Consider the following 25,153-nt stretch of genomic DNA (forward strand, 5'->3'; position numbering starts at 1 on the left):
AGAGTGTTTGTGCACTAGATAACTTACTTTTCTTCTGCTTAGTGCTTAAATCTTCTGGATGTTATAACTTCTTTTTGACCTACCTTTTTAGTTGCAAAAGAGCCTACCAAATTTTCACTCCCATTTCTCTATCTTTCTCTGTTCCACAGAGCATTAGCCACCATGTTATAATATATTTTGATTTTCTTATCATCAGTCTCAGTGATCCCTGGCGAGAGAATAAACATGATAGGTTCTCAGACATTTGTTTCCATCATCAAAGGAGAAAGGCTTTGATATTAGTTTCTTTTCAGGGTCACAGAATCATACATAGAATGAGAGCATATAATCAGAACTATCTTCTAGTTTCACAGTAGTAGCTACCTTCAAATACCATCTATTCACAACTGTTTCTGCCTTGTAACTGGTGTAGTGCACTCACGCGTAATCAGTGTTGTTACCAGAGAAAGGAACACATAATAATTCACTTATGTCTCTACACTCAACAATAAAAACATATAGAGGGAATGGCATAAAGAGGTCATTCCAGTGCTTGAATATACCAGCTGCAAAGCAAATGAGCTGGGGAGAGTCAGTGTCTACACCCAGTGAGTTCTGAGTCTCTACTTGTGGCTGTGTTCACAGAAGCTGCTTTACAGATTAGGGAGTTGTTTTCAATTAGGCCGTTGTTTTCAGCACTGATTATCTAACCCTGCTAACCTCGGGGTTAGAAAACTCAGTGGTAGAATGGTGAGCCTGGATAAGCCTTGTCTGAACTTCATCTTCTGCCTCTTTGTGCCCAGTGGAACTGCTGTAATACAGCCCTGAGGAGTCCTGAGGAAGAAAAGAGTACCACATCCAACACAAGCAAGAAATAAAAAGCAGCAGTACTTATTAATATACTGTGTATAATCCTGTGGCATAGCTGGCATTGGCTACACCTGAACACAGATGCCAGCAGACTTTGGCAAGAATTATTTTTCAGTTGAAAGTGGAAGTTTGAAACAATTTTTTTTCCCATTACCATACTGGTTTTGACTTCAGATGGAGAAAATTTTCAGTTCAGGATGAAATTTATGGTCAGAATGAAAGTGAGAAAAAGAGGATGAGGATGGATATTGATATCATTTGGGATAATTCTGTGCCACTAATCAGGACAGATATTTTTGTCAGAGGAGAAACTTACCTTCCGTAGCCTGTAGCAATGAAAATTAGATACTTAGCTTAGCACTGGAGGATTAGCTTTCAGCATGTCAAATTGTTGTGAGGAGCCTTCTCCTTTCTCTCAGTACTTTGGTATATATCTTACTCTGTAATTAATTTTATATTTCTAGTTAGAAAAAAATGAAATCTTAAAACATTTAACGTGGCAAAACTTTTATCAGTTGAAACAGTAACAACAATTAAATGCTCTTTTTTTTTTCTGAAAATATGCACACAATTGCCTGTTCGCTGCCACTTATGAATAGTCAGCATTTGTCAAACCTAATTCAGTGTGCACCAATAACCTTCTAAAACCATCCTTTCCACTGTATAGGCTGCTCCATGTTATGCTGTTCCTCATCTGTTTCCTTAACATTTTCTCATGAGTTTTTTACTATTACTGTCACTAGTTAATATCTTTTGGTGGTACCCATGGTAGCAAATAGGTATTATGAAGCAGGCCTGCTGAGAGAAGATGAAGTGACCAGAGGACTGTAGTCTAGTGCAAAAAGCCTTGAGGAAATTGATAAATAACTCCCTGCTTTTTCATCAGATCTTCACTGCTCATCTAGGGATCAAGTGGGATTTTACTATATGATTGTACTGGCAGAAATGAAACCAGTTCCACACAGCTCTTCTAGAAGCTGCATTCTAAAAGATGACAATCAACTACTGTGTGGGATTTCTTCTCCCTGCTTCTTCCCTAAGAGGAAAGCATACTTAGGAGTGCAATAGACATGCCTCAGATCTAATGTGTAAAGTTAATACTTTCTGGGCAAAGAATTCTTACTTGCTAGAAAAACACTTAATTGGACTGAAAAGAGTCTGGCTAAAACTCCTAAGCATAAAGTAGAAACAGCAACAACACAAAAAGCTAAGTGAAAATGCTGATATCTCTTGCTGATGCTGATCTAGCAGTGAACATGGAGATCTTTTCTTGCCAAAAAAGTCTGGCAAAGATGAAATTTCAAATATACTGAAGAGACTGGGAGGGGATACTTGAAATATGTCTGTGGGTGGAGGTATCTGAAGGGATGCATGACTGTGAAGACAATCTTTACATGGTAGAGAAAAATGTAGTCAAAGAGATGAATATTACAACGAACTTAAAAAGAAGAGAAAAAAAATACTCTCAGGCCCCTGGCAGCAAAAAAGACAGGATGTGTTAATTCATATATGTGTCTATGTATTTAAAAAAGAATAAAATGTTGCCCTATGAGGATGACAGCTTAGATATAAACTACAAAAGAGTTGTGATGTGATTAGAAAAGAGTGCACACCTCTGAGGATAACAAAGAACATATTCCCTTAAACACTGTTCAAGCTTTAAAATCAGTGTCTGTTCTAGACAGCATCCTAGGAAGTTATCCAGATACAGTAAATCAGGGAGAAGTGGCTCAAACACTTGGAGACTTTTATTCCTAGTATAATTGCATTTGAGAAAGTTAACCTGAAAGGGTTTTAGCAAAAGATAGTGGCAGAAAAATGTTGAAGTAGGAAAAAAAAAAAGGAAAATATTTACTATTGAGGAAGGTTTAGAGACACCACCACTGCTTGAAATGATAGAATATGGACCTACAGCCAAGGGATTTGCTATTCAAGTGTTATTGTCCACAGCATTCTGATGAGACTTACTTTCAATACCGGCTTCAGGGAGTATGGTGGGATTATTTTACATTGCATCTAAGGGGTTAAAAAGAAGTCTAAACGTCAGAAGAGGGAGCTCAGATGCAATTGAAATGACAGTGGTGAAGATAAATATTCAACCTCTGCCCCTGAAAGTCTCTAAGGCTTGGCAGGTTCTCACTGGAAGCTTATAAAATGCTTAGGCATGATTGCTACACTTTGGGAAGAGCCAAATTCCTGAAGTCTCTGAAGGGAACAAAACCAAAGAAATTATGTTCATCATATATACTTCACTCTCATGAGGAGATTACCAAGTTGCTTGCATATTTTATGTCAATCCATATCACTTCCTACAGTTGGCCATAAAAACCTCACCAAAACTTTGGCAAGCAACAAAGGACATGTTCTGCCAGATACCATTAATACAGATCAATCTGCTTTCCTTTGCATGAACCAGAAGATTACTTTCCTGAGGCAATCACAGTTTTTTTCCTCAAAGGCTTGCTTTTTCAATCCTACTGCATGCCAACAAATCAAGGATAATTCATAGATTCTTGGAAGTCAAGGCCAGAAAGGATTGTTAGGTCATCTACTCTGTCCTTCTGTGCATTTCAAACCAGTACATTTCACCCAGTAACCCTTTTACTGTGCTTATTAGTTTGTGTTTGGCAAAAACACTTCCTCAGTAAGTTATTCAATCTCTATTTGGAGCCATCAAGAAAAGAGAATACTCTGCTCCCTTAGCACTTTCCCTCCACCCCATTAATTTATTGGTCTTACAGTGATGAAAAAGAAAATAAGGGGGAGGGTTGTTTCCAGGTTGAGTGTGTTTGGCTTCAGCTTTTGTCCACTGATTCTTGATACACTTCTCTCCACTAGATTAAAGATCTGTTCAATATTGTCTTTTCATGAAAAAACTTACTCACTGTACTTCCCAATCTTTGATAAAATAAATATATTTAATTTCTGAAGCTACTGGCTGAAAAACACTCAATCCTCAAATAAATTTTGTAGTTATTTTCAGTATCTTCTCCAATTATAACATTTTCTATAAAACTTAAATAAACTATGTTTCTCATGAATATGGAACACAGAGGTAAGGCCCATTTTCTTTGTCTTATTCTTTTGATAAGTTATTCAGAGCGCTTTTTGACATCATCACAATTCAAGGCAATGGTCATGAGGTAGGCTGGATAGAGGAAACTGGAAATATAACACAATTCTTCAGGTAGGACCATTGACCACGAGAAGAGACAGCCAAAAACCCCATCTTTCTACTTTGTGATGTCTCCCAGTTGAGCCCAGAGGTCTTTCTGCAAGACTCTCATTGGCTTTGGCATCACTCATGGTACTCTACAGTGACTCAGGTTCAAAAACTGTATTTACAGGTAGCTGACATATAGGGGAGAGCAAAGAGGTTGCTCTCTGCTTCAGTCCCTAAAGAGTGGGCTCACTGTAGCTGTACAGCAGAGCTGGTGCAGAGCAGGGAGCAGGATGCACCTCCCAGCAGGGCAGCAGAGGAGCAAGATGTGCATGGCTGCTGCCAACCACAGGAACTGGATCAGCTCAGCCAGGCTGTGAACACGTAGTGACTGTGGCCACTTATTCCAGGCCCAGAGCCTTTATGGAATTTCAGTCCAAACTGTAAGTCATATTCACAATTTGTTCCAGAAATTTCAACCTCCAGTCATCTCAACAGAACAAATGCCAAGGGAACATCTTGAACAGGGCAAGACTCCTAGCACTGGAAGCACCATTCCAGTTAAACCTGCTAGAAATACTGAGCTTTTCAGAAAGTTCAGACACATCCAAAGCTGAAGTTTACTTTCCTGATCACCTCAGCTGCAAAGAGCGTGAAAAATTAAGGTCATTTTTCCATGTGATGTTCTCTCATGCAATAGAGCAAATATAAGAAATTCCCAGAGAGAACTCCCTATCACTAACTGGGGAGCCCTAACTCCTGTTCTCAATCTGTACTTTGTTGCTGTGAATGGTCTGTTGACAGGGCCATGCAGTAAACTCCATTAGTGAAATGATCCCACTTATACAGAAGCAAAGGAACAACTGCTCTGTTGAAGTATGGGGGAAAGTGGGAATCTCTTATTAAAACAATTTAATTACCAAAGTAACAGAACAGAGCAACCGTGGCAACAAACCAATCTCTGTGGATTCTTAAAAAAATATCTAAGTGATTATTTCACAGGACATTCTGTCAGTGTAACCTTGGAACATGCTATAGAAGAACAGTAAAACATTGTTAATTTCAGTGAGTTTGGGGGAAAAGTGAGAACTGAAGGACAGTGGGAAACTACTGCTACTTGAGAAACAGAAATGTGAAATGGAAATCTTGTGTAAAGGATGAGAAATATGTTAAAAACTCAGTAATCACTGAAGTTGATAAACTTTTTTTTTTCCAGTTAGATGTATCATGCAAGAACAACCTAGTTACATTCTAGAAACTGATACCTTAATTAAAGGTGGGCAGATGCAAAATTTGCTTGCACTTTCCAGCTCCAGAAAGTTACTTACAATGATATTTTTTGGCTGGGCTTAATGTTAAGTGACCCTTCTGTTGTATTAGTTAACTACTGTGAAAAACAGGCTAAATTTGAATACTGCTTTTCCTATCCTGTGATAGATATTTTGCACATTACATGGATCACATCCCAGAAATACCTAATTTGTAGCTCTGAGTCCCTCACATACCTTTCCCATGCATCTGGCTTGTCCCATGGTAAAACTTAGACAAACTTTTGTCCTGCTTTGTGCTCTCCTCCACAAGTCAGGAGCTGTTGGGCTGCTCTGTACAGCACACAAGTCACGCAGTCACCATCAAACCACTCTGCTTAACCACACCTTGTACATCACAGCATCAGCAAAGACACTTGGCTTGTATTTTCTTCCCAGAAGTAGCCACAGTTGCTGGGATCACTGTCTCTGCACTTCAATTGCTCACCAGCTTTGCCCATTTCCACCCCTTAAAGCAGCTGCTTTTCTGGTCTGAGTGACAGTGACTGAGCCACACAACCAGGGAGACTGCAATGCACAGGGCATGCAGAGGGCAACGGCTGCAGCTTCAATAATTTTTTTTTTTGAGCTCTGAAATCTCTTTTCATCTTCATGATATGGTGTTCTGGGCACAGCTGGGAGAGCCAGCAGAGCTCGGTGTGGTCCAGATGCTGCAGGAAGGAAGGCAGCCTGGTGTGGGGCCAGCAACTCCACAGCAGGCGTGTGCTCCTCTGCTCTATCTGCCTGGCACCTTCCCTGCCCTCCAGCTCTTGTGGAGACATCCTTTCTGGCTCCAAGGGATAAGACAGTGTGGTGGGAGTTTTAATCCCCATTTTTTTCTCCAGAGGTAAGCCATTCACCTGAAAAATATTTCAGTGAAGATTAATAAACTAGATAAAGGGGATTAAAAAACAAAAGAAATTAACTTTTTTCCTTCTCTGCTCTCTATCTCTGGTGAATATCTGCAGTACCTTGTTAAATGTAACAGGAATTTAATTGAAAAATATCTGTCTTCATAGCAAGCATTTTGACACTGATTGGTGTATCTATCACTGTCATAAATTTGAGTAAGGTTTGTTATCTCAACTGAATTTTACAAACTTCAAGACCAATTTTTTTTTTAATTTATTCTAGTCCAAACTCTACTTTCTAAACCCCTGGGAACCTTATTGGAGTCCGTCAAAGGAATGGGAAAAACCCTGGAACACTTGGAGTCCCTTTAAAAAGTTTTTACTTATTAAAGTTTTACTTTACTCCTTTCCCCACAGTCAAACAGGTATAGTTACTCCTGCCTGAGGTCAGATGGGTAGAATATATGTCCCAAATTGCAGGTGCAGCTCCTGAAAGACACAGCTTTCCTCCACACCTCCTCCCCTTCCCTTCTCTCTCCTTGCCTTCCTTTTGGGAAAGAGACAGAAAAGAGGAAGAGATGATACTCATTTCATCAGCTCTTCTTAATGCAGCCTGATTTAGTGCACGTAGCAGTCATTTATAGAGCAAGAATGAGCCATTTTGCAGCACTAGAATAATTCCATTGTACTCTGTTTCTGAAGAGTAGCAAAGCTCATGGCTGTTACAGTTAAATAGATTTGAACAGGAATCATGGGCTACATAAACAGCTCAGTACATAATTCTAAACGAAAATAACATTCTAGTATGTGAGCAATTTACACCAACATCAGCTGTCTCTGGAAAAAGTTAGTTTTTGTTCTCATGCTTTCATTTTCCTGTGTGGAAGATTAACTACACATATTTTCTGATTTCTTTCTTGAAGTGGTTTCACATTAGCATAATATTTTTGTTCCCACAATTTCACTCTCACACAGATTAGTAAACTGGAGTACACTGTTTTTAAAATATAGTTCTTGTTCATCAAATGTGTTACGGAGACTTCTCATATTTACAGCACACAAGTATAACTGTTGCAAGCACATTTTCCCCTTGCTCTAAGCAATACTCTTTGTTGTTTCTTTTAGATAACTATGTAAGGCTGTAGCAGTGACTTCATTTCAGTGCTTGATTATTAATACTTTTCTTATGGCCTGAATATTGTGTGCATGTACATTGCTAGTGAATGTCAGAGGATTACTGCTATGACCAGGCACAGATTTTGGCCCTATATAAAGACTGATTTTCTTATGTGCCACTAGAAGAGCTGTTTTCAGAACCATGTGAATGACTGCAGGCCAAGTTACATGAAGGTGTTACTGTGGGGTAAGGAGGTACCCATGGATCCAGGTGGCTGTGCATCTTGCCTGTAGCAAAGGAAACCTAATTGCTTAACAGTGAAAAAGCTTGCTCAGAGCTTTGCTCACAGGTTGCTATACTGGAAAAGATTTTAGACATAGTGTGGGTTTTGTGAGCTACTTAAGCATTTTATCCACTCACTGTTAAACACCTTTAGGAGTAGAAATTATCTGAAGCCACATGCCTTACATAAGTGCCCTGATCTCTTGTGCAGAAGACCTCACTTTTTTCTTTCTTTCTCTCTACCCTGATTTATCTGCTTTTTTTTTTTCTTTTTTTCCCTTCAGGGTGCAGTTTCAAGAGGAATTAGAAACAATCCCCCTTCTCCTCCACTTAGCCTCTGAATATGTGCAGTCCCATGTGCAATGATCTTTTCCTATTAAAAAAGGCATGTTTCTTTTCCACTCCACTTTTTCCCCTGGGCTAAGATAGACAGCAACCCCCATCATATTTAAAATAAAACAGAGAGTACAAGGTTCTTAATGCCAGTCTTTCATGGGCCCTGCATGATGCTCAGGGGCTCGGGTCTATAAAACCCACAAAAGGGTAAGGTTTGAGCCAAATACAGCCCCTTGTGAGTTGACTACACTTGACAGCTTCTTGCTCTGCTAACCTGTGAATATTCTTATAAGGCAGTTTCCCCTATAACTTCACTGGTCCTGTATTCAGAGCTTCATTGTCTTAGGAACTGACACAGAGGTATCACTCTGGTGAGGATCAATGTATCTCACCCCTTGGAGTAACCACCACTCAGGGATGATGTGAAATGATCTCACTGAGGGCACAGGCTGCTGTGCTTTGCTTGAATGTAAACAGGGAAATGAATGCTGATTTTGTGAGCTCCCAAGAAACAATTAAAAAAAAACGTTATTGAAGGGGCAAATGTAATTTTCCTGCTAACATCCCACTGCTTAGGATCCTTTGCATCCTAAATGTAGAGGGTGCCAGGGACTTTCCTATGACCTTGTGTCCTGCTTCCTCCCAGAACTTCTCATGGTTCTTTTCTTGCTGGCCAAAGGTTTCTGTGAAGGTAACTGCTGCAGAAGTAGCTTGATTATGACTAATTTAGATATATATTTTTTAAATCTGATAACAGCAGCATAATTTGATAGATCAGGATGTCAAATCAGAGATGGAGTTACTACATTTGTAGAGGAGCACAAGCTTTTGGCAGGAGAGGGCAGGATAGAAACTCTAACACAAGTTGATGTGAGTATTTAGGTTAAACAGGATTGGCAGAAGAGTTATTATTAAGCTGGAAAATGGAATTCAGTCCTAAGTTTTGGTTAAGGAGAGTTTTCCAGATGTTTAGCATTAATAGAAATAATGATGTGGGAAAATAGTAAGGTATTTAAACTGGAAATGTCAAGACCTTCAATATGCATTTCAGTGCTGGCATAGACATTAATAAATAACAGATTTACTTTAGTTCTGTTTTCCAAAACCACAACAGCTTTGAGTCTCTTAAATGCTTTCCTTTTAATGAGCACTCAGGTGTCCCAAGTGTTACAGGAGCACATTGCCTCAGCTGTGCCACTGAGTATGAACCAAGAAGTCTCAGGATGTCAATAGGCTTGCCTCCACTTTCACAAATATTTAAAAAATAGCCATCACTTCCCCTGCCTGCAAATGGCAAAAGAACATTTTAAACTGAGATGACAGTGCTGTTCTCAGAATTCTGTCCTGAAGTATGAGGAGGTTTAATCATTGCCTTTCACTTAAAGGAGCTCCGAGGGTCAGTTAAGCCCCTACTTTCTGTTCCAAATGAAGGGAAATGAAAAGCTGCTTAGGAGTTTGAATTACTGGGGGAGGCACTGGGAAGGGTTTACTGGTATGTATCTGTGGAAATACCAGTTTGCCTGGTGATGTGAGAGGTGGTAAAACATGGGAGACAGGTAAGCTGAGGGGGACTGAGACAAATACCAGCAGTTTGGGTAAGGCTCTGGTGAAAAGCAAGGGGGTACAGTGACATCATGGTTTCATCTGGTAGATTTTCCATGGTGAAGGAAATGAACCATTGTGAATTTCTTCTATACAAGGTTGCATCAAAGAAAACCTCAGTTCATCAGAAATTTGTCTTCCCAGCTGGAAACACCTACAAAACCCTAGACCCTTGGATCAAAGGAACATTAGTAATATCAAAGCCTTCAGAAACAGTGACCTGAAGATTGACAGAGAATCTTTTTTTTTTTTTTTTACAGATCTGCTTTGGACCTAAGATTCTGCAAATGATTGGTCACAAAGCTTTTTTTTTTATCAAGTGGCTGTATTTTTTTGTTTGGTTATTTTGGGGGAAGGGTGTTCGTGGGGGTTTTTTTGCTGTTTGGTTGGGATTTTTTTTTTTTTGGTTGTTTGTTTGATTGTTGTTTGGGTTTTTTTTTGAGGCAGTTTTGTTACTCCCCATATAATGTATATTGAACAAAATTCCCCATATAATACCTGAAATGCCTGCTCATGAGTGAAGGTGCAGGCCACAATCCTACATCCAGATGAGGTCTGTAGCATTTTGCTCACTGCTGATGAAATGCATGTCATGCTGCTTATTCTTCCTCACACCTTCAACCTTCTTCTTTCTTAGTCCCTGCCATACAAAACTATATATTTTTGCTAGCTTAGTTTTCATCACTGTTAGATTAACTCACAGAAAGGACCAGTGGGCATCAAAGCCAGCACAAGGAAAGGGACAGATGTCTGTGATTGGCTGCAGGGTTGGGACATGCCCTCCCTCTTCCATCTTTTGATGAGTGATGATGCCTGCTCACCCTGTATTGTGCAACTGTATTTGAAATCACAGATTTCTCCTTCAAGTTAGGTGTAAAGGAAGGAGTAATGATTATTTAGCAGCTGCTCAAGCTGTACCCATGGTTGACAGGAAGGCTTCCTTTGGCTTTACTTTACATCTTCCACTGTCACCACATCTGTCTTTCCACAAGTAAATGTGAATGATCTCAGAAGGACATCTCACACCTCACTGGCTGCAAACACAGCACCTGGTTAACAGCAGCCTGGTGCAGAATAAACAAGGCTGCATCAGGCCTTCTGGGGAGGGGTGATGCTGCCAGCATCCTGGTGCCAATGAGGGTAGAACAGCAACTGCTTAAGGAAGACAATTTTGTGACATTGAATTTTATTCACTAGGAGTTTGTCATCTAGATTTTTACTCCTTGAACACAGACACTATCTGAGGAGGCAGTTAGGTCCTGCCTGTACTATGTAAGCAATTAAAAGTAGCATCATTATTATTATTACTATTTAATATTATCTTTCAGGTAGGTGGTGTTTAATCTTAACACAACTATTAACCCCGTCCTTCTGGATGGAATAAAACAGTATTCTAAATGTTATGATAAAGCTCGCTCTACTCTAAGCTACTAAAACAAGTTGTGCCAAGTTATACTGTAAAAGGATTTATAAAAAGATTTTAACTAACAGCAATTGTTTCTTCTACAAGTGTAACTGTTGTTTAAATACAGATTGAGGCAATTCACAGAGAAAGCTAGATGCTCAGCAGTTATAAACTGGCACCGACTGAATGGAATTAGCAGAATTACGCTGATCGCAGATAAGTGTCTGGCTCTCATTTATTTTTTCAGCAACTGAATTATATAATGAGGGAAGGTCCACCAAAGGTCCACCTATTGAGTGTGGTCTTATGCAGCTGCAAGCAATAACAAACGGCACCATATGATTCTGTCCAGAAGCCATCTAAATTCTATTTAGAAATTGTTAGTATTTAAGCAGCTCAGACTGCTTGTAGTTACAACCTAACTTTCTGATCAAATTTTTTGTTAGATACTGCTTATCCTTTTGCTTTTAACACCAACACTGCTTTTAAATTGCATAATAATTTTTTTTTCCCTTGGATGTATTTACAGAGATCAACCATCACAACTGTCAGCCTTCCTTCAGTGGACTAAGCAAACCAATCCTTTTTGGGCCCATCTAAGAAGACAGTTTTCCTAGTCTCTTGACTGTTTTGAAGCCTTCTTCAAGCCATCAGTTCTCACCATCATACCCTTCATTTGAGCAAGTCTGCCCTGAGCTGTGTAGACAATCTACATACTTACACAAGCATTTTTATGACTGCATATGTAGTAAGATTCATAATTGTCTTGTTCATAGCTGCCCCCTGGCAGTTCTTGGGGAAGGCTTATATTTGGTTAATATCCTCAGGTTCTCTCTCGCTTTCAATATTTTCAGAATTTAACCTCCCAGTTTTCAGTATGCTTCTGTTACTTGGTTTTAAATCCACGGTCTTGCATTTAGCATGTTTTATATGTACTCTGTTCTCAAAATCATATGGTTATTTCTGCTTCATCTCTTCACCCTCTTCTGTTGTCCCTAACTTTGTGTATTACCAGCAAATTTCACCACTATCCTTGTGTTTCCATGCTAAGTGAGAACATTAAGGTGAGATGAACCTCAGTCTTTTACAGTCAGAAGAGACACTTGGAATGAGACTTAGAGAAGTGTTTAGATGTCTAAGATGAAGAGGAGTCCACTTCAGGGTTTCAAAAATTATTTAAGGTATTGCTGAGGTGAAAAAAGCAGCAAAGTTCTGATGTGTATGGGCATAAAGCACTTTCTGCCTTGCCTGAAGGTGACAATTGTGAGTCGAAATAGCATGTGCAAACGTGGTAGGACATATCAAATCTCCCTGGATTCCTGTCTGCTTCTTCAGACTCTGAAGTGTCATTCAAAATCTTCAAGGGGAGCCTGTTCCCACCAGACGAAGGCTAGGCAGGGCAATACTTGAGGCAGATGCTGTAACCAAAGAAACAGAACGATGTAATTAAGTGGGAAAATGTATTTGATTAAATTTCTGTGAAAAAAAAGGTTTGTAGAGAAGAAAGGAATTTGGCGGCTGCAAGGAAAGCTGCTCCCAGAAACACAGAATACTAGAAAAATGCAGTGGTACTCATTGCTATAGAAATGTGATTCCTATTATTGAAGAGATGTTTTTGGTTTGAGTGTGGTGGGTAAAACATGCTTTACTGAAAATTAACTGCACCAAGTAGGTGGAACAAGTAAAAAAACATTTAGAAAGGCGAAATGCGCTCTACTTCATTTCTTGAAGGAAGCAGTTTTTCCCACAGTTGAAAAGGTTACTTGGAGCTCCTATTTTCTTCTCCGTGTAATTCTTTGAAGTTGGCGTGCAGAACATGTGGGTGACAAAACAGCCCACGCTGGAAGCGTGTTACCCAAATTCACAAGTAAGTTCGTGCTACCACTGCAACCACTTTGTTGCTGGAGCCACGTCCACTGCACGTAAACATTACTGCAGAATAATTAATGGCTTAAATGCATCTGTTTTTTTCCAAAGGGCTTCTTCAACACTCCTGGAGCAGGATGCACAGCACAGCTCTCGCAGTGCAGGCAGGCAGCCTGTGGCTTGTTTTCGGCTGGCTGTTCTGTGTGTGGCTGCATGCTTTGTAACTCTCCTTTAAAGGCAGAATTACTAATTTCCATCTGGGCTTCCCTCACTGCACTGTGAAACTGTTTTTTCAGCACAGGCTTGTGGATTTGAATGGTTTACTTTTTTCTAAAGCACAGAAAATTAACCTGAAAGTACCTATTGAGTCTTGGTGTCCAAACGGAGTTTCTGAGGAACTGATTTTTAACAGTACTTAATGCTATACAAAACTTTCACTGTTCAAAGTGTAGCTCTCACTAACTTAAATCACAAGGCATGGCATTTTTCTAAATCTGATCCTTGGTACTTGTTTTGGACAATACGGGATTTCTAACTGTAAAGGGGGCCAAAGACCTTCCCTCAGATCAGCCCAGGGTAGTGGGAGGACCACTGAAAATTTTTGGTTGTTTTTTTGCTGCCTTTCCCTGCAGTTCACATGCTTTCATTAGCACCAGCCTTGTGGAACAGTGGAGAGAAAGTTTTTGCTGCTTTTCTCTCCAGAGATCTCTGTTTTGTCCTGGTGTACGTGTAATAGGGTGTTTTTGAGATCTAAAAAATACCTTAGAGCAGCAGAAATGTCCCCTGGTCAGGCCTGCTACTGATGTACACCTTCAGAATTGGCATCAAGGGGAGACTCAGCGTAGACATCAAAGTTTGCTTTTAGCTGCAATGGGCTGCTTCATTTGGTGAATGAAATTTCCCCATTTTCCCTTCCTCCCTCTCACCATACCTCCTTATGAAAGTATGTTCTTTGTTTATGGATAGAAAGGAAAGATTTCTTCTTTAAATTTCCTAATAAAATTCTCTCAGGTTATATGTTTGAGATATATCATATTTGGAAACTTTTCGGGTCTTCCATACTTCTGTAAATTATTTATTTCTGTTTTTGGTTTTTGTTTTTGTTTTTTTTTTCCTGCTAAGCCATCCTATATGAATTAAAACTCTTATATTTTACAGTATTTTAAAGAACATAATTTTGTCATTAATCCAAAAACTGTGGAGCAGTCTATTTTTCACAACACATCTCAATTCTCATCCTACTTATTCTTAAAGGCAATCAAAAATCCCAGATGTTTTTCCTGCAACATCTGGCTCCCTGGCACAGGCTTCTGAAGCAATGTTTGCAGCCTTAAAGTCATGTCTTGGTTTTGTCATTTAGTTTATTGGTAAGTTATTGGAGTCACTGGTGGTGCAGGGACTGGTTTGTTCTGACAGCACTTTCAGTCTAAAAGAAGGGGATGGCCCCATGGTCCTTTTGGGATTCTGCTCAGAGATTTTTTGGTCCTCAGGAATGTGGCGAGCTCAGCCACCTCAGCTTCCTGTCTTTCAGAACTACGTGCAGCAGTATTAATGCACATGGAACCAAAAGTGTTCTCTGCTCAGCCTGAAAAATGAGGCTACTCGTGTCTAAGTAATTATCTGTATTCCTTCAGAACACACTGTCAGGCATTCAGTCACCATGCCAGACTCTGTCCTGGGGAAGAAGACAAACTGGAATGGGAGGAAACTAGAAAGGGCCATAGTTTCCATCTTATTCTATACCTCTGTTTTTCAGAACTTCACATGTAAAATCTTGCTTCCCTCACATCCTCCCCCTCCCACCTGGCTTTCCCCTCCTCCTCTAGGCTTTGATCACCAAGCTGTTTTTTGCCTTGTCCCATGAGGAGTGCACACAATACAAGAGGTCCCATAGGATCTCTGTTTTCTTTATGTTACGTTGATTGAGAGACACCCAGGTGTAGTGGGTGCTTTGACAACTGAGATAGCATTACAGCTGAGTGCCCTATTAACTTTTGCCTGTTTCAAGGGAGATGATCTTTTTGTTTCCTTCTTATCCTTCCCATCCCCCTAAATATTTAGACAAGTTCTGTGTTCGTCCCAACAGGGAGAAAACCAAACATTGTGATGATTTTTCTGGATTGGTAGAAACCCTTTCTCCCTACCTGGATGGTAAAGCTGCTGTTATCAAATGCATATGCTACTGCCAGCAATATGTCTCAGCCGGGGGCATAGGCTGCTCACTTTTCATCAAAGCAGTAAAGGGAAATGGCTCTCTGGAACAAGCATGCTCTGCAGTTGCCTGCTGAAAACCTCCGAGACTGGATCTGAGTTTTCTGCTTTGAAACATTTTGCTGCCCCAGCAGAACAGTTTGTGAAGCTGGCATGAAGCAACCACACCTCTCTTCTGGGCTCCAGCATGTTTTCCCATATGGGCAGGATGTGGCTCTCTATGTCCTGTCCCCTCCTACTTATTTGTTTGTGTAATTAAATCTTCCACATTGACACAGCATTCTTCCATGCTTTTATGTAAGGCAGTCTGAAAATACCAACATCCCCTCAATTTGAAATGTGTATTCACTCCTCATGTCACTGTTGGTGATACCTGTGTACTACCATCAAGCTTTCAGAGAGGTGTTTGCTACTTTTACCTGCATGTAAGACTAGTGCTGGATTATATCTTTTCCACAAAATTTAGGATTTTATCTTACACATCATGGAGGGTTATAAATGGGATGGCCAAAGCAGGGCCAGCTTGTATGTGGGAGGTTGCTGCCTATAGGAGAGTTCTCTGAATAACTCATGAAACAGGTTTTGAACTTAGCTTGGTTTAATAAATTTTTCTACAAACAATACAGCAGCTCTAAGTCTGCTCCAAGAGCTGCCCAGCTATCCCTGTGTGGGCAGCAACCCTCCAAGAAAGGAAGAGACAGATCACAGAGCACCATGCATCTTTCAACCATCTGACTTCAATCCCCTACCACATGTGAGTGAGAACTCTTAGATGTTTTACAGGGTCACTTAACTTTATGGCAAAAAACAAAAGACAGTTGTTTAATGCACTAAATAAATTTTCACTAATGGGACTTTTGATACCTTGACCAACTACAATCTGTGTGAATTGGGGAAGGATCAGCATGAGAAAAAGATAGTAGAGAGCAGCATAAATGATCAAGAGATTAAAAAAAGAAAAGAAAAATGAAGAGAGCAAATGTGAAGCAGAGTTAGGTAGTACCTGTGAAGTAGATCTGCTTCCAGCAGATCTGAAAGCAGCCTCTGGCCTCAGCCTCTGGACAGGTGGAGCTCTACTAAAGTTTGCTGCTTTTTAACCCAGCCAAAACCTTGGTGTGTACCATTTGGAGAAGAGGTAGACACATTTTTCCAGCTCTGAACAAGCATAAGCATCCTCTGACAACAGAAGTGAACTAAGTAATTTGTCATGAATGATGGCTTAATGTTCTCTCCTTGTTCAGGGCCAGAAGTCTAAGGCCAAATCTCCACTGCCTTGCAGTTGTGTTTGGTTTTTTTTGCTGAACACAATGGTGTGGGATACAGACTGGGATCCAGGCTGGTCTATTAAAAAAGGCACAATAAAACATGCAAGGTATAAGTTTGTTTGCTAGCAATGGTTTCTAACAGTTCTGCCAAAGACCAAGGAGACCAGGGCTCTCTGTAAGTGAATAAACACTGCAGTGTAGCTCTGAGCAAAGACTTTGAGGAATCATTTGTGTTATTTTAATGAAGTCAGATCTTTGGTAGATCATGGCAACATCTGTGCACTGTTGTATCTGTGCAATTGTGAGAGGCCTGAAATGGACTGGTTGTTTTACTTCAGCACAGAAATTCAATACTGAATACAGTTTTTTGTTTTGTCCAGTACAGATAAGGAGCCTGCCACCAATATATACCAGGGATGAGTCAGGGTGGTGGTATGACAAATTATTTATCTACACCACATACACTTAAAAATGCTCACTTCTTCTGAATTACAGTTAACAATATCAGGAGGCCTACTTCATTGTTCAACCTTAGCACTGCATCAACTATTGGAATCTCTTTCTTTCAGCAGATTTAATTGGTATGTTGCTAAATATGGTATTATGGCAACATGCCTACCCTAGGATTCCCTATGCTGCTGGCCTGGTGCAGCTGAACTAATAGAAAAGGTTAATGGGAAAGTCTAATGACCATTTTAAAATCTTAAATACCAGTCATTTAATCTGACAGTTTGCAGGTTGCCATTTTATCCTTGGGATGTTCATGGAGCAGTTAAATGAGAAATAAAATTTGCAGTCAGGGGAGTTTCTTTACAAATGCTCTGTAATGCTGGCAAACTTCAAAACTCCCTCAATACAGTATTCAACAAATGATATCTGACAGTCTTTCCCCCTCCCCCTTCAAAAAATTTAATATGCACGTGCACTGCCACGATGCATTGGAAAAATCCTATGGAACAGTCCAGCATACACAATCTGTCAGACCAAGAAGGAATAAAGATCTGTTGTTAATTCAAACAAATGGTCAGCAGCTGCAAAATAGTTTCCACAAGAAACAGAGCAAAACCCTCTCAGTTATGGATAGAATTTTTTATGATTTTCTGTTGCTTTTTCAAGGGCCAAAATATAGTGCATATATTCCTTCATAACTGTTATTCTTTTTATCTGCTAATGCAGTACAATTAGCCGCAGCAATAAGAAGCCCTCTTAAAAGCAGGAAAAGCCTGGTGGCTTTTACACTGCTTTTCAGTCTCTTAAACAAATTTATTGCCCCAGTCATATCATTACAGAGAGTAAAAATGCCCCAGCAATGCAACAGAACATTGCTACTCTGCATTCTTCTTGTAAGACTGCAGCTGTGGTGAGCAGCATGGGCAGGACTTGTCTGATCTCAGTGGCTCTGTACTTGCCAAGTTAGGGCATCTCCTTGTGACATTCCAGGATACCTGTCATTCTCATTTGAAGAGAGATTTTCTTACCATCTCTAGCACTTTGCTGCTAGAGAGGAGAACAGGAAGGATTTTGAGAGTTTCCATACAAAAGGCATAAAAAATCCCCAAAACTAACAAAAAAAGCCCATGGTGCTGTCCAGAGCCTTTGCTCCTGCTGGGATGAATTCATGACTTCTGATGCAGATTTCTATACCTGAGGGATGGTTAACAGGGACTGCAGCAGTACTCCTCGTGGCTTTATGGACACTGGCAGGAAGGTCACAAGAAAGATGACCAGGAACACCAGGAAGATGGCCTGGGTCAAACACTCCTTTCGTAACCTGCTAAGGTCAGAGTTTGGGTCTGTGTTGTTCACCTCTATATTTGGAGTTGGTAAGGAAGCAAAAGTCTCTGAATACCACTGTAACTTTTATCCCTTAATGATAGGGATAGGATTTACCTACATAAACTACAGAATGCAATCACATCTTCCTCATCTGTGTCAAAACCTTACAGGAAAGTTCTCTGAGCTGAATGTCTTGATTCAGACACAGAGACATGCAGTCTGTGAGAACTGCATGGAGAGATGAAGTCAAAAGGATTCAAAAAGAGTTTAACATTTGATAGAGACTGAAGCAAGTAAGCTGTGTGCACAAAATACTTCCAGAACTGCATGTCCATCACCCAAACACAGTTTTAATGAGTTATTATTACCTATTTAAAAGAAGATTCACATTTCTATGCCAATTAAATTATTTCATAAAAGCCACACAAGCATCATAGACCTAGTAGTGCATTCATGAAGATGTGGGTTTATTGCTGTATTTTCATGGGCACCTGATTTAAAAATTTGAGACTGGTCCCCCATGAGCTGTGGGTGAGGATGTGGAGTCCTCTCAACCAAGTGGGATTTATGCTGACATAATTCAGCCAGTGGCTGGTGCCACTGAATGGATGCACTGTCCTCCTTAAGCAGACATGGTTATGTACAAGCTTTCTGATACAGGATTCCACAAGATGGGTGAACTTCAATACATGTAATTCTTGTTTAAAAGTCTTAAAAGGTCTCAAGATGTGAATTGTTTCAATGTCACCCTTAGGAAAGGGTCAGACTCCTCCTCTGAAAGGTCTGAATTACAGGACTGCTATTCAGTTACACAAAATAAAATAAAAAAGCGCAACAACAACAAGTTAAACCAAACCAAAACCAGGAGTTGGACTGTCATGTCAAGAAATCCTTGGACCCCCTGGATCCTCTGGACCCCTTGGATCCCCTGAACCTTTCCACATATTTTAGATTCATTTACTACAAATGTTTCCACAGGATAAAGGCTTTGATTCTTCACTGCTTCCACATTATGAAATCACTGACATTTGGGCAAAGTGAAGAAAAAAGGAAGATAAAAGAGAGTGCTGGTGAAATAACATATTCAAGTGCAAAATAAGCTTCTGGTTAAAGCACTCATCCTGACACCAAATTAGACGTAATTGAATGCTTTGGATGGCTCAAGACCGTTTTCCCATTTCTTTCAATCAGTCAAGTATGTTTTTCTCATTTTTTAAATATTAAAATGTCTTAAAATTTTAAAATGCTTTTGGGTTGGGTGCCTGGCTCCGGAGGTGGCATTGATATTGGTGGATACATTGAATGAGGGTGAGTTTGAAGTTTGTGAAGAAGATTTGGAGCAAGCAGGACACTAAATGGAGGCTTTTTCTCCACTCAGTGTCCTGCTTGTTCCAAACCTTCCTCACAAACTTCAAACTCACCCTCATACAAATAAAAAAACTCACCCTCTCCCACCGGAGAGAGCTGTGCCTGCCTGGAGACAGATCTGTCTGTCAGAGGTGTCACTCAGGGCTAATGCAGCTATCTTTGTGAAATGGATTCTCTGCCTGGATCCAGTTCCCACACTTTGGTATCGAAGACAACGGGTCCACTGAGCCTTCTCAAACTGGCATTAGGAACAGAAAGTTGTGTGAAAGCAATGGGCAACATTTTATCTTTCTGGGAGCTGTGACGAGCCATCACCTTACATGATAGATTGCTCTTTCCTGGGAATTATTACTTGGAGACACAAATGCCACCCCTGGATCTTGCAAGTGAATATTCTCTCCAATTGGCAAAGTGGGCTGAGTTTACTCCAGTATTTTGTGATATTTTCCTCCTCTCTCTGTAGATGTTGGGTGTTTAAGCCACAGAACTTCCTAGTAATTTCTCAACTGAACACAAAAGAAGTGAGCTTTCTTTTTTTTTTCTCTATTAAAAAATATAATTAAATTGTTATTCTGTTTCTCTAATGAGGAAGCAGTAGTAATTTTTCTTATTTCTTTACAGAAAAATATTAAAAAAGAATTGACCTTGAATCATTTAATGGGAAACTGTAGCTTCCAGGCAATTTCACGGAATGATTTGTTCCTTTTGTTGATATGGTGTGTGGCTGTAGCAGAAAAACTGATAGTTTTTGTGCCTCATCTACCAGCAGTAACATAAGAACACTTTCTTTTTTAAACTACTGCTTTACTAAAGTATTTCCTATTCTTGTAAGAGGAGGAGTGTTATTCTTCTGAGGTAATGACTTTACCCAGAATTGACAGTGCACCTAATGCTGGCGTATGTCTGCTGTGCTGAGAACTTGTGTCCAGTGTGCTATGTTTTTTCCTTCTGTCAAAGACTGAAGGCATCTGTCTGAAGCCTTGAGTCAAATAAACAGTGATCCTGCAGCAGGTCATATTGTGACTTCAGTAAATCAGTCTGAAGCAAGGGGACCTCACGCAGAGGAATTGCATCCAGAGTAGGAAGCAAGCAGGGCTGGCATGTGGCAGGGCTGGACTGAGGTTTCCCACAGAACAGTTAGAAATTAATTCAGGGTGAAAATTGGAAATTAAAATTGAGTGGGAAGCTCAAAACAGGCCAATAACGCATCCCTCTTTTAAGTGAAATTTCTGTTAAAAAATCAGGGGGTTTTCCCCTCAATTTTTGTTTCTGACCCTGCTAAATGTTTTTAAAATAATTAAAGCTTTTAGAGACTTGATAAATTCCAACTTGTATAAGCAATCAGATTATGCCAGAAGTTGTAGTTAAAAAATCTCATTGAAGGCTTAGTTGTAATTCTTTTATAATGATACATTGTGAGCTGATAGACATAGGTATTTTTGCCTGATATTTTGCCATTCTAAGGAGCTACTATTGTTTACCTTATTCTGTTACAAGTTGTTCATAAACTGGCTACAGCCTGTGGGATTTTAAATGAAATTTTTTTTCTAAAAAAATCTTCAAACTCTGAGCTGCAATCTAAAACAAATAATTGTCCTACTGTACCAATGGCTTTTGGATTTAGTAAACAAATTCTGCTTTAGTTTTTAGTATGGGTGAGCAATAGTCCCAAATAATATTTGGCGATAAATACATCAGACATCTTTCAGAAGCCTCCTTGCCAAAAAAGCCTCCAAGACCATAATGAACTTAATTCAGCATAAGTAAGAGTCTTAGTTAAATATGCATGGTGAATTTAACTTAGTTTTATATCATTTGCTATGGTGTGATTTTTCCTTCGTTACTGAACATGAGAACTGATTCTGGCTAGCACCTACAGAGAAATTATGTCTGGAGTTATATTAATCCTGCCTCAAGCATGGATAGGTTGTGAGCCACAGCAGCTGAAGCCCATTTCTAAGCATATTGTCATTCAGTGGAGTTTTTTGCATACTTGTGTCCATCTCTGTTTAATAGGACGCAGGCAGAGGAACTTGCCTGGTCTCCCTGTGGCACTTTCAGATGGAAAAAGATCTTGCACACTGTGCTATATCCTTTCTCCACCAGGGAACCAGCCACACCACTGCCCAACTCACAGTTTAGATAAAGTTACCTTCATTATCTACCAAGCGGAGGCCTAACTTTCATAGAACTGGCTAGGACACAGGCAAGTAGTCCATGTTTGTCATCTGGGAGAAATGGCCTTGTACACTGGAGCAAAATAAACTGCTGGCAAGATGGTAACAGCTTGAATTTATAGATTTTCCAGACTTTGCCCCCTTACTTCCCTGAAACTGTTTTACATCTCTGTATCAGTTTTTGTTTTCTGTTAATTATTACTCCTTTATTTATCAGCAGGCACATGAGACTTGAGTCCTCTTATTTAAAGTTGCACTGATGTGATTTTACAGAGTTACTTATTCTGGATTTGTGGAAGTAAAAGCAAAAAGCTTGTAACCTGTGTGGCTTCAACTTCCATTTTATTTTAGTAGCTTAAATTTGAGATCTTTTAGTAAGGCAAATTTCTCACTATAAAACCCAAAAACCAGTGTCCTACACCAGTAGCTTTTTCTGTCTGAAGCCATTCTTTCCATAGCAGCATCAAAAAGTATTGTTATGTGTCCTCTGTGACTGCACAAAGAGGTTGAAAAGTTCTGTTTGTTTGTGTTTTCTAATTTGTGCTCTAAGCTGTTTCTAAAAAATGGAGAAAAGTAATGTTAAATGTTAATGCAATATAAGTTATGCTAAATGTTATTGGACACTCTGAAGGAAAAAAAGCATTTTTATTTGTGAGACCCCTTACAAAGTAAAAGTCAACCTTAAAACTCAGACCTTTTGAAATTCCTTATAAAAAGAAAACAAGGTTCTCTTTTGCTCTTCATGGATATCAAAGGAATTTTGTAAGTGATTGAGAGCATCTGGCTCTAATTGTGTTAAATAGCCTTAAGCATCTGACTTTAACTAGAGAAGCTGAGAAATTCCATTATGGGTACCACTATTTCATGTACCTTTCAGATGTAGAAGGAATCAGGATGCTGTTTGTACTTCAACAACCACCTCAAAAAAAAACCAAACAAACAAAAAAAAAAACCAAAAAACAAACAAAAAAAAAAAACCAACAAAAAAAACATGATAGAAGCAGAATATTACAGTAAGTTTTGATTTTGGAATAAACAACAGGTTCTGCATGGATCAGTGAAGGAAATTGATACAGACACTGGAGTCTCTTCTTAAAACAAATTGATTTGGCTGGACTATTTTGCATTTTTAGCCTGAGATGTTCTGAATGCAGAGTATTATGTATCCATTCACACTTATTTATTAACACATGCTGCACAGCAGGCTATACCGTGCACAATTTATTTTTCAGTTCATACATATTATGACCCTATCCAAGTGCTTTGGATGACAGCATTTCTTTACAGTTAGAGCATATGTGCAGATATTCCTGCAATTATGCATGATTAGGGAATTATATCTTAGAACTGGGATGGGCGACCGAGAGAGAGAAAAAAACCCTTAAAATAAAATTTAATGACAGGCTGCCCTTTAAGATGAAGTCTTTCCTTTCATTGCACTGCTCATTCATTCCTATGGAGTGTGAGTAAACAGAAAGGAAATAGCTTTTTACTTGATGAGCACTGGAAGGATGTTTCTGTACAAGAATACTTTGTATGCTATACATCCAGACAGTTTTCATTGCACTGTCTGGAAAAGATTGCCGGGCATTAATGTTAATAGTAAAAAATGCTGAAACTGAAGAAAAAAAAATCCTCACCTAAATGTTATAGCTCAAGTAGTTAAGAAGTCCAGTGAAACTGTGGATCAGTTTTAAAAATAAAGAGGGCACAAAAATATTTGTAAGCAGAAATTATCACTGTATACAAATGGCTTTCCCAGTGTAGATCAGTATCTGCTGCAAACGTGATTCTACAAATTATGTAGTGGCCCTCATCCAGCAATGGAATTGTTTCACATCTCCCATTCCCCAGTGATATAATGACTTATAGTACTGATGTACACCTGAAAAACTGAAAAGCATCAGAGATTTTCTTACAGAGCACTGAGCTGTGTTAATGCCAGCTTCTTAGGCCTCTGCTTTATCTGTCCTGGACTTAAAATTTTAGAAAAACCTGTTTGTTTACACACAGATTAGAGCACCCCAAGTAAGGTAGGATGGAATGAAATGGCAGGGAAAAAAAGAAAATAAAAAAGAAAAAAAAAAGAAAAAAAAAAAAGAGAGAGAGATCTCTGTTTACCTACATACTAAATTATTAAAGATCCCATTCTCTGCAAAATAGTTTAAACAAAAAAGATGAGACATGATAGTGTTTTTTGCTGTTATTTAGTTTCATATGGACAGTCCTTTATGTTTACAGTGAGTGAGTTGTGTGAGTTCAGACAACTCTTGGCTGAGCTGTTTGTCCTTGTGGTATTTCAGATTTCACACCTCATGCTGTAAAACTTTCCAGGACCAGCTCTGTGCTTTGAAGTATACAGTGTATGGCAGTAAACATTAACGAGTCATAAATATATTTGGCAAAAAATAAATGTTTTACAGATTATACTCGCTTTAATGTGTGGTGACACTGTTCATTAATGTGCAATTTCAAGAATGTGTATTATGGCAGCTCAAAATTATGCTGTTTTGATGAAGCAATGAGGCTTTATTGAAAAAAATTTAAAGGCTTAGAATAAATAAATAGATATTAAACCAAATTACTTTGACCGTGTGATTTCTTGACCCAAATAGTTAAAAGGTTTTTGCTGCTGCTAAACAATGAATGCATGATATTGTCACAACAGCAAACAAACTCTGAAGAATATGACAGTTAAAATTTTGATGTTTAAGAGCTAGTGTTTAATGAAAGTAACACTTACCAGCTGATGTTAACAAAGGGCTAGACTGATGAAAGCAGTGTGCAATTATTTGCCCTGGATGCTCACTGCCAGCATATAGATACCGTGCACTCAATTATACTGAGCTGAAGACAAAGGCTCAATACCTCTAATATATTGAGGTAAGATAGTTGCAGCTGTACGCCTTTATTTATTTGTCTCTACAAAGCTACGTTTTACTAGATTTGTAAGTACAGGTCAAAATCACAGCCGTACTGATTTCAGCATTCCTGTCACTTGCATAACATTGCTGATGCACTGGTGAGAGGTTTCAGGTGTAGGCAAGGCCTCTGCACTGAGCTAAGAATTAAAGGTCACCATGGGGCTCGAGTATTTTCTTTCTTGCTGCTTTCTCATAGTCTGTAAGGGCAGCAGCATCTTCCTCCGCTCACTTCACCCGTGCATTCCAATTCCTTCTGTTTTTCATGTCATCCCACTTTTCCTCCTGAGCCCCTGGGTAACGTTAAACACCCTGTTTCCTGCCTTAATTGGTGTGGCCTCCTCACACTTATTTAAGGTTTCACTCCTGTGATTAGAGCCTTTGCAGGCTGACTCCAGAGAGTTTCGTAGACTTGCTGGGAAATAGATTGCCCCTCTGCATGGGTCCATGTGCAGAACTATGTATTAAGGGCAAAGCTTTCATAGAAAGAAACTGCTTAATTATGACAACAGTGTGTAATACCAGCAAAATGAAAAAATGCACACACGTATATATTTACAAGCACACATATTGAGGTCATTATGCGAAGGAGCAGTTCTTCCCACAACACAACACCAAACATGAGAGATTTATTTTTTTAATTACAAAGTACAATATTCC

Source organism: Heliangelus exortis, chromosome 3, assembly GCF_036169615.1.
Source record: "Heliangelus exortis chromosome 3, bHelExo1.hap1, whole genome shotgun sequence".
Lineage (NCBI taxonomy): Eukaryota > Metazoa > Chordata > Aves > Apodiformes > Trochilidae > Heliangelus > Heliangelus exortis.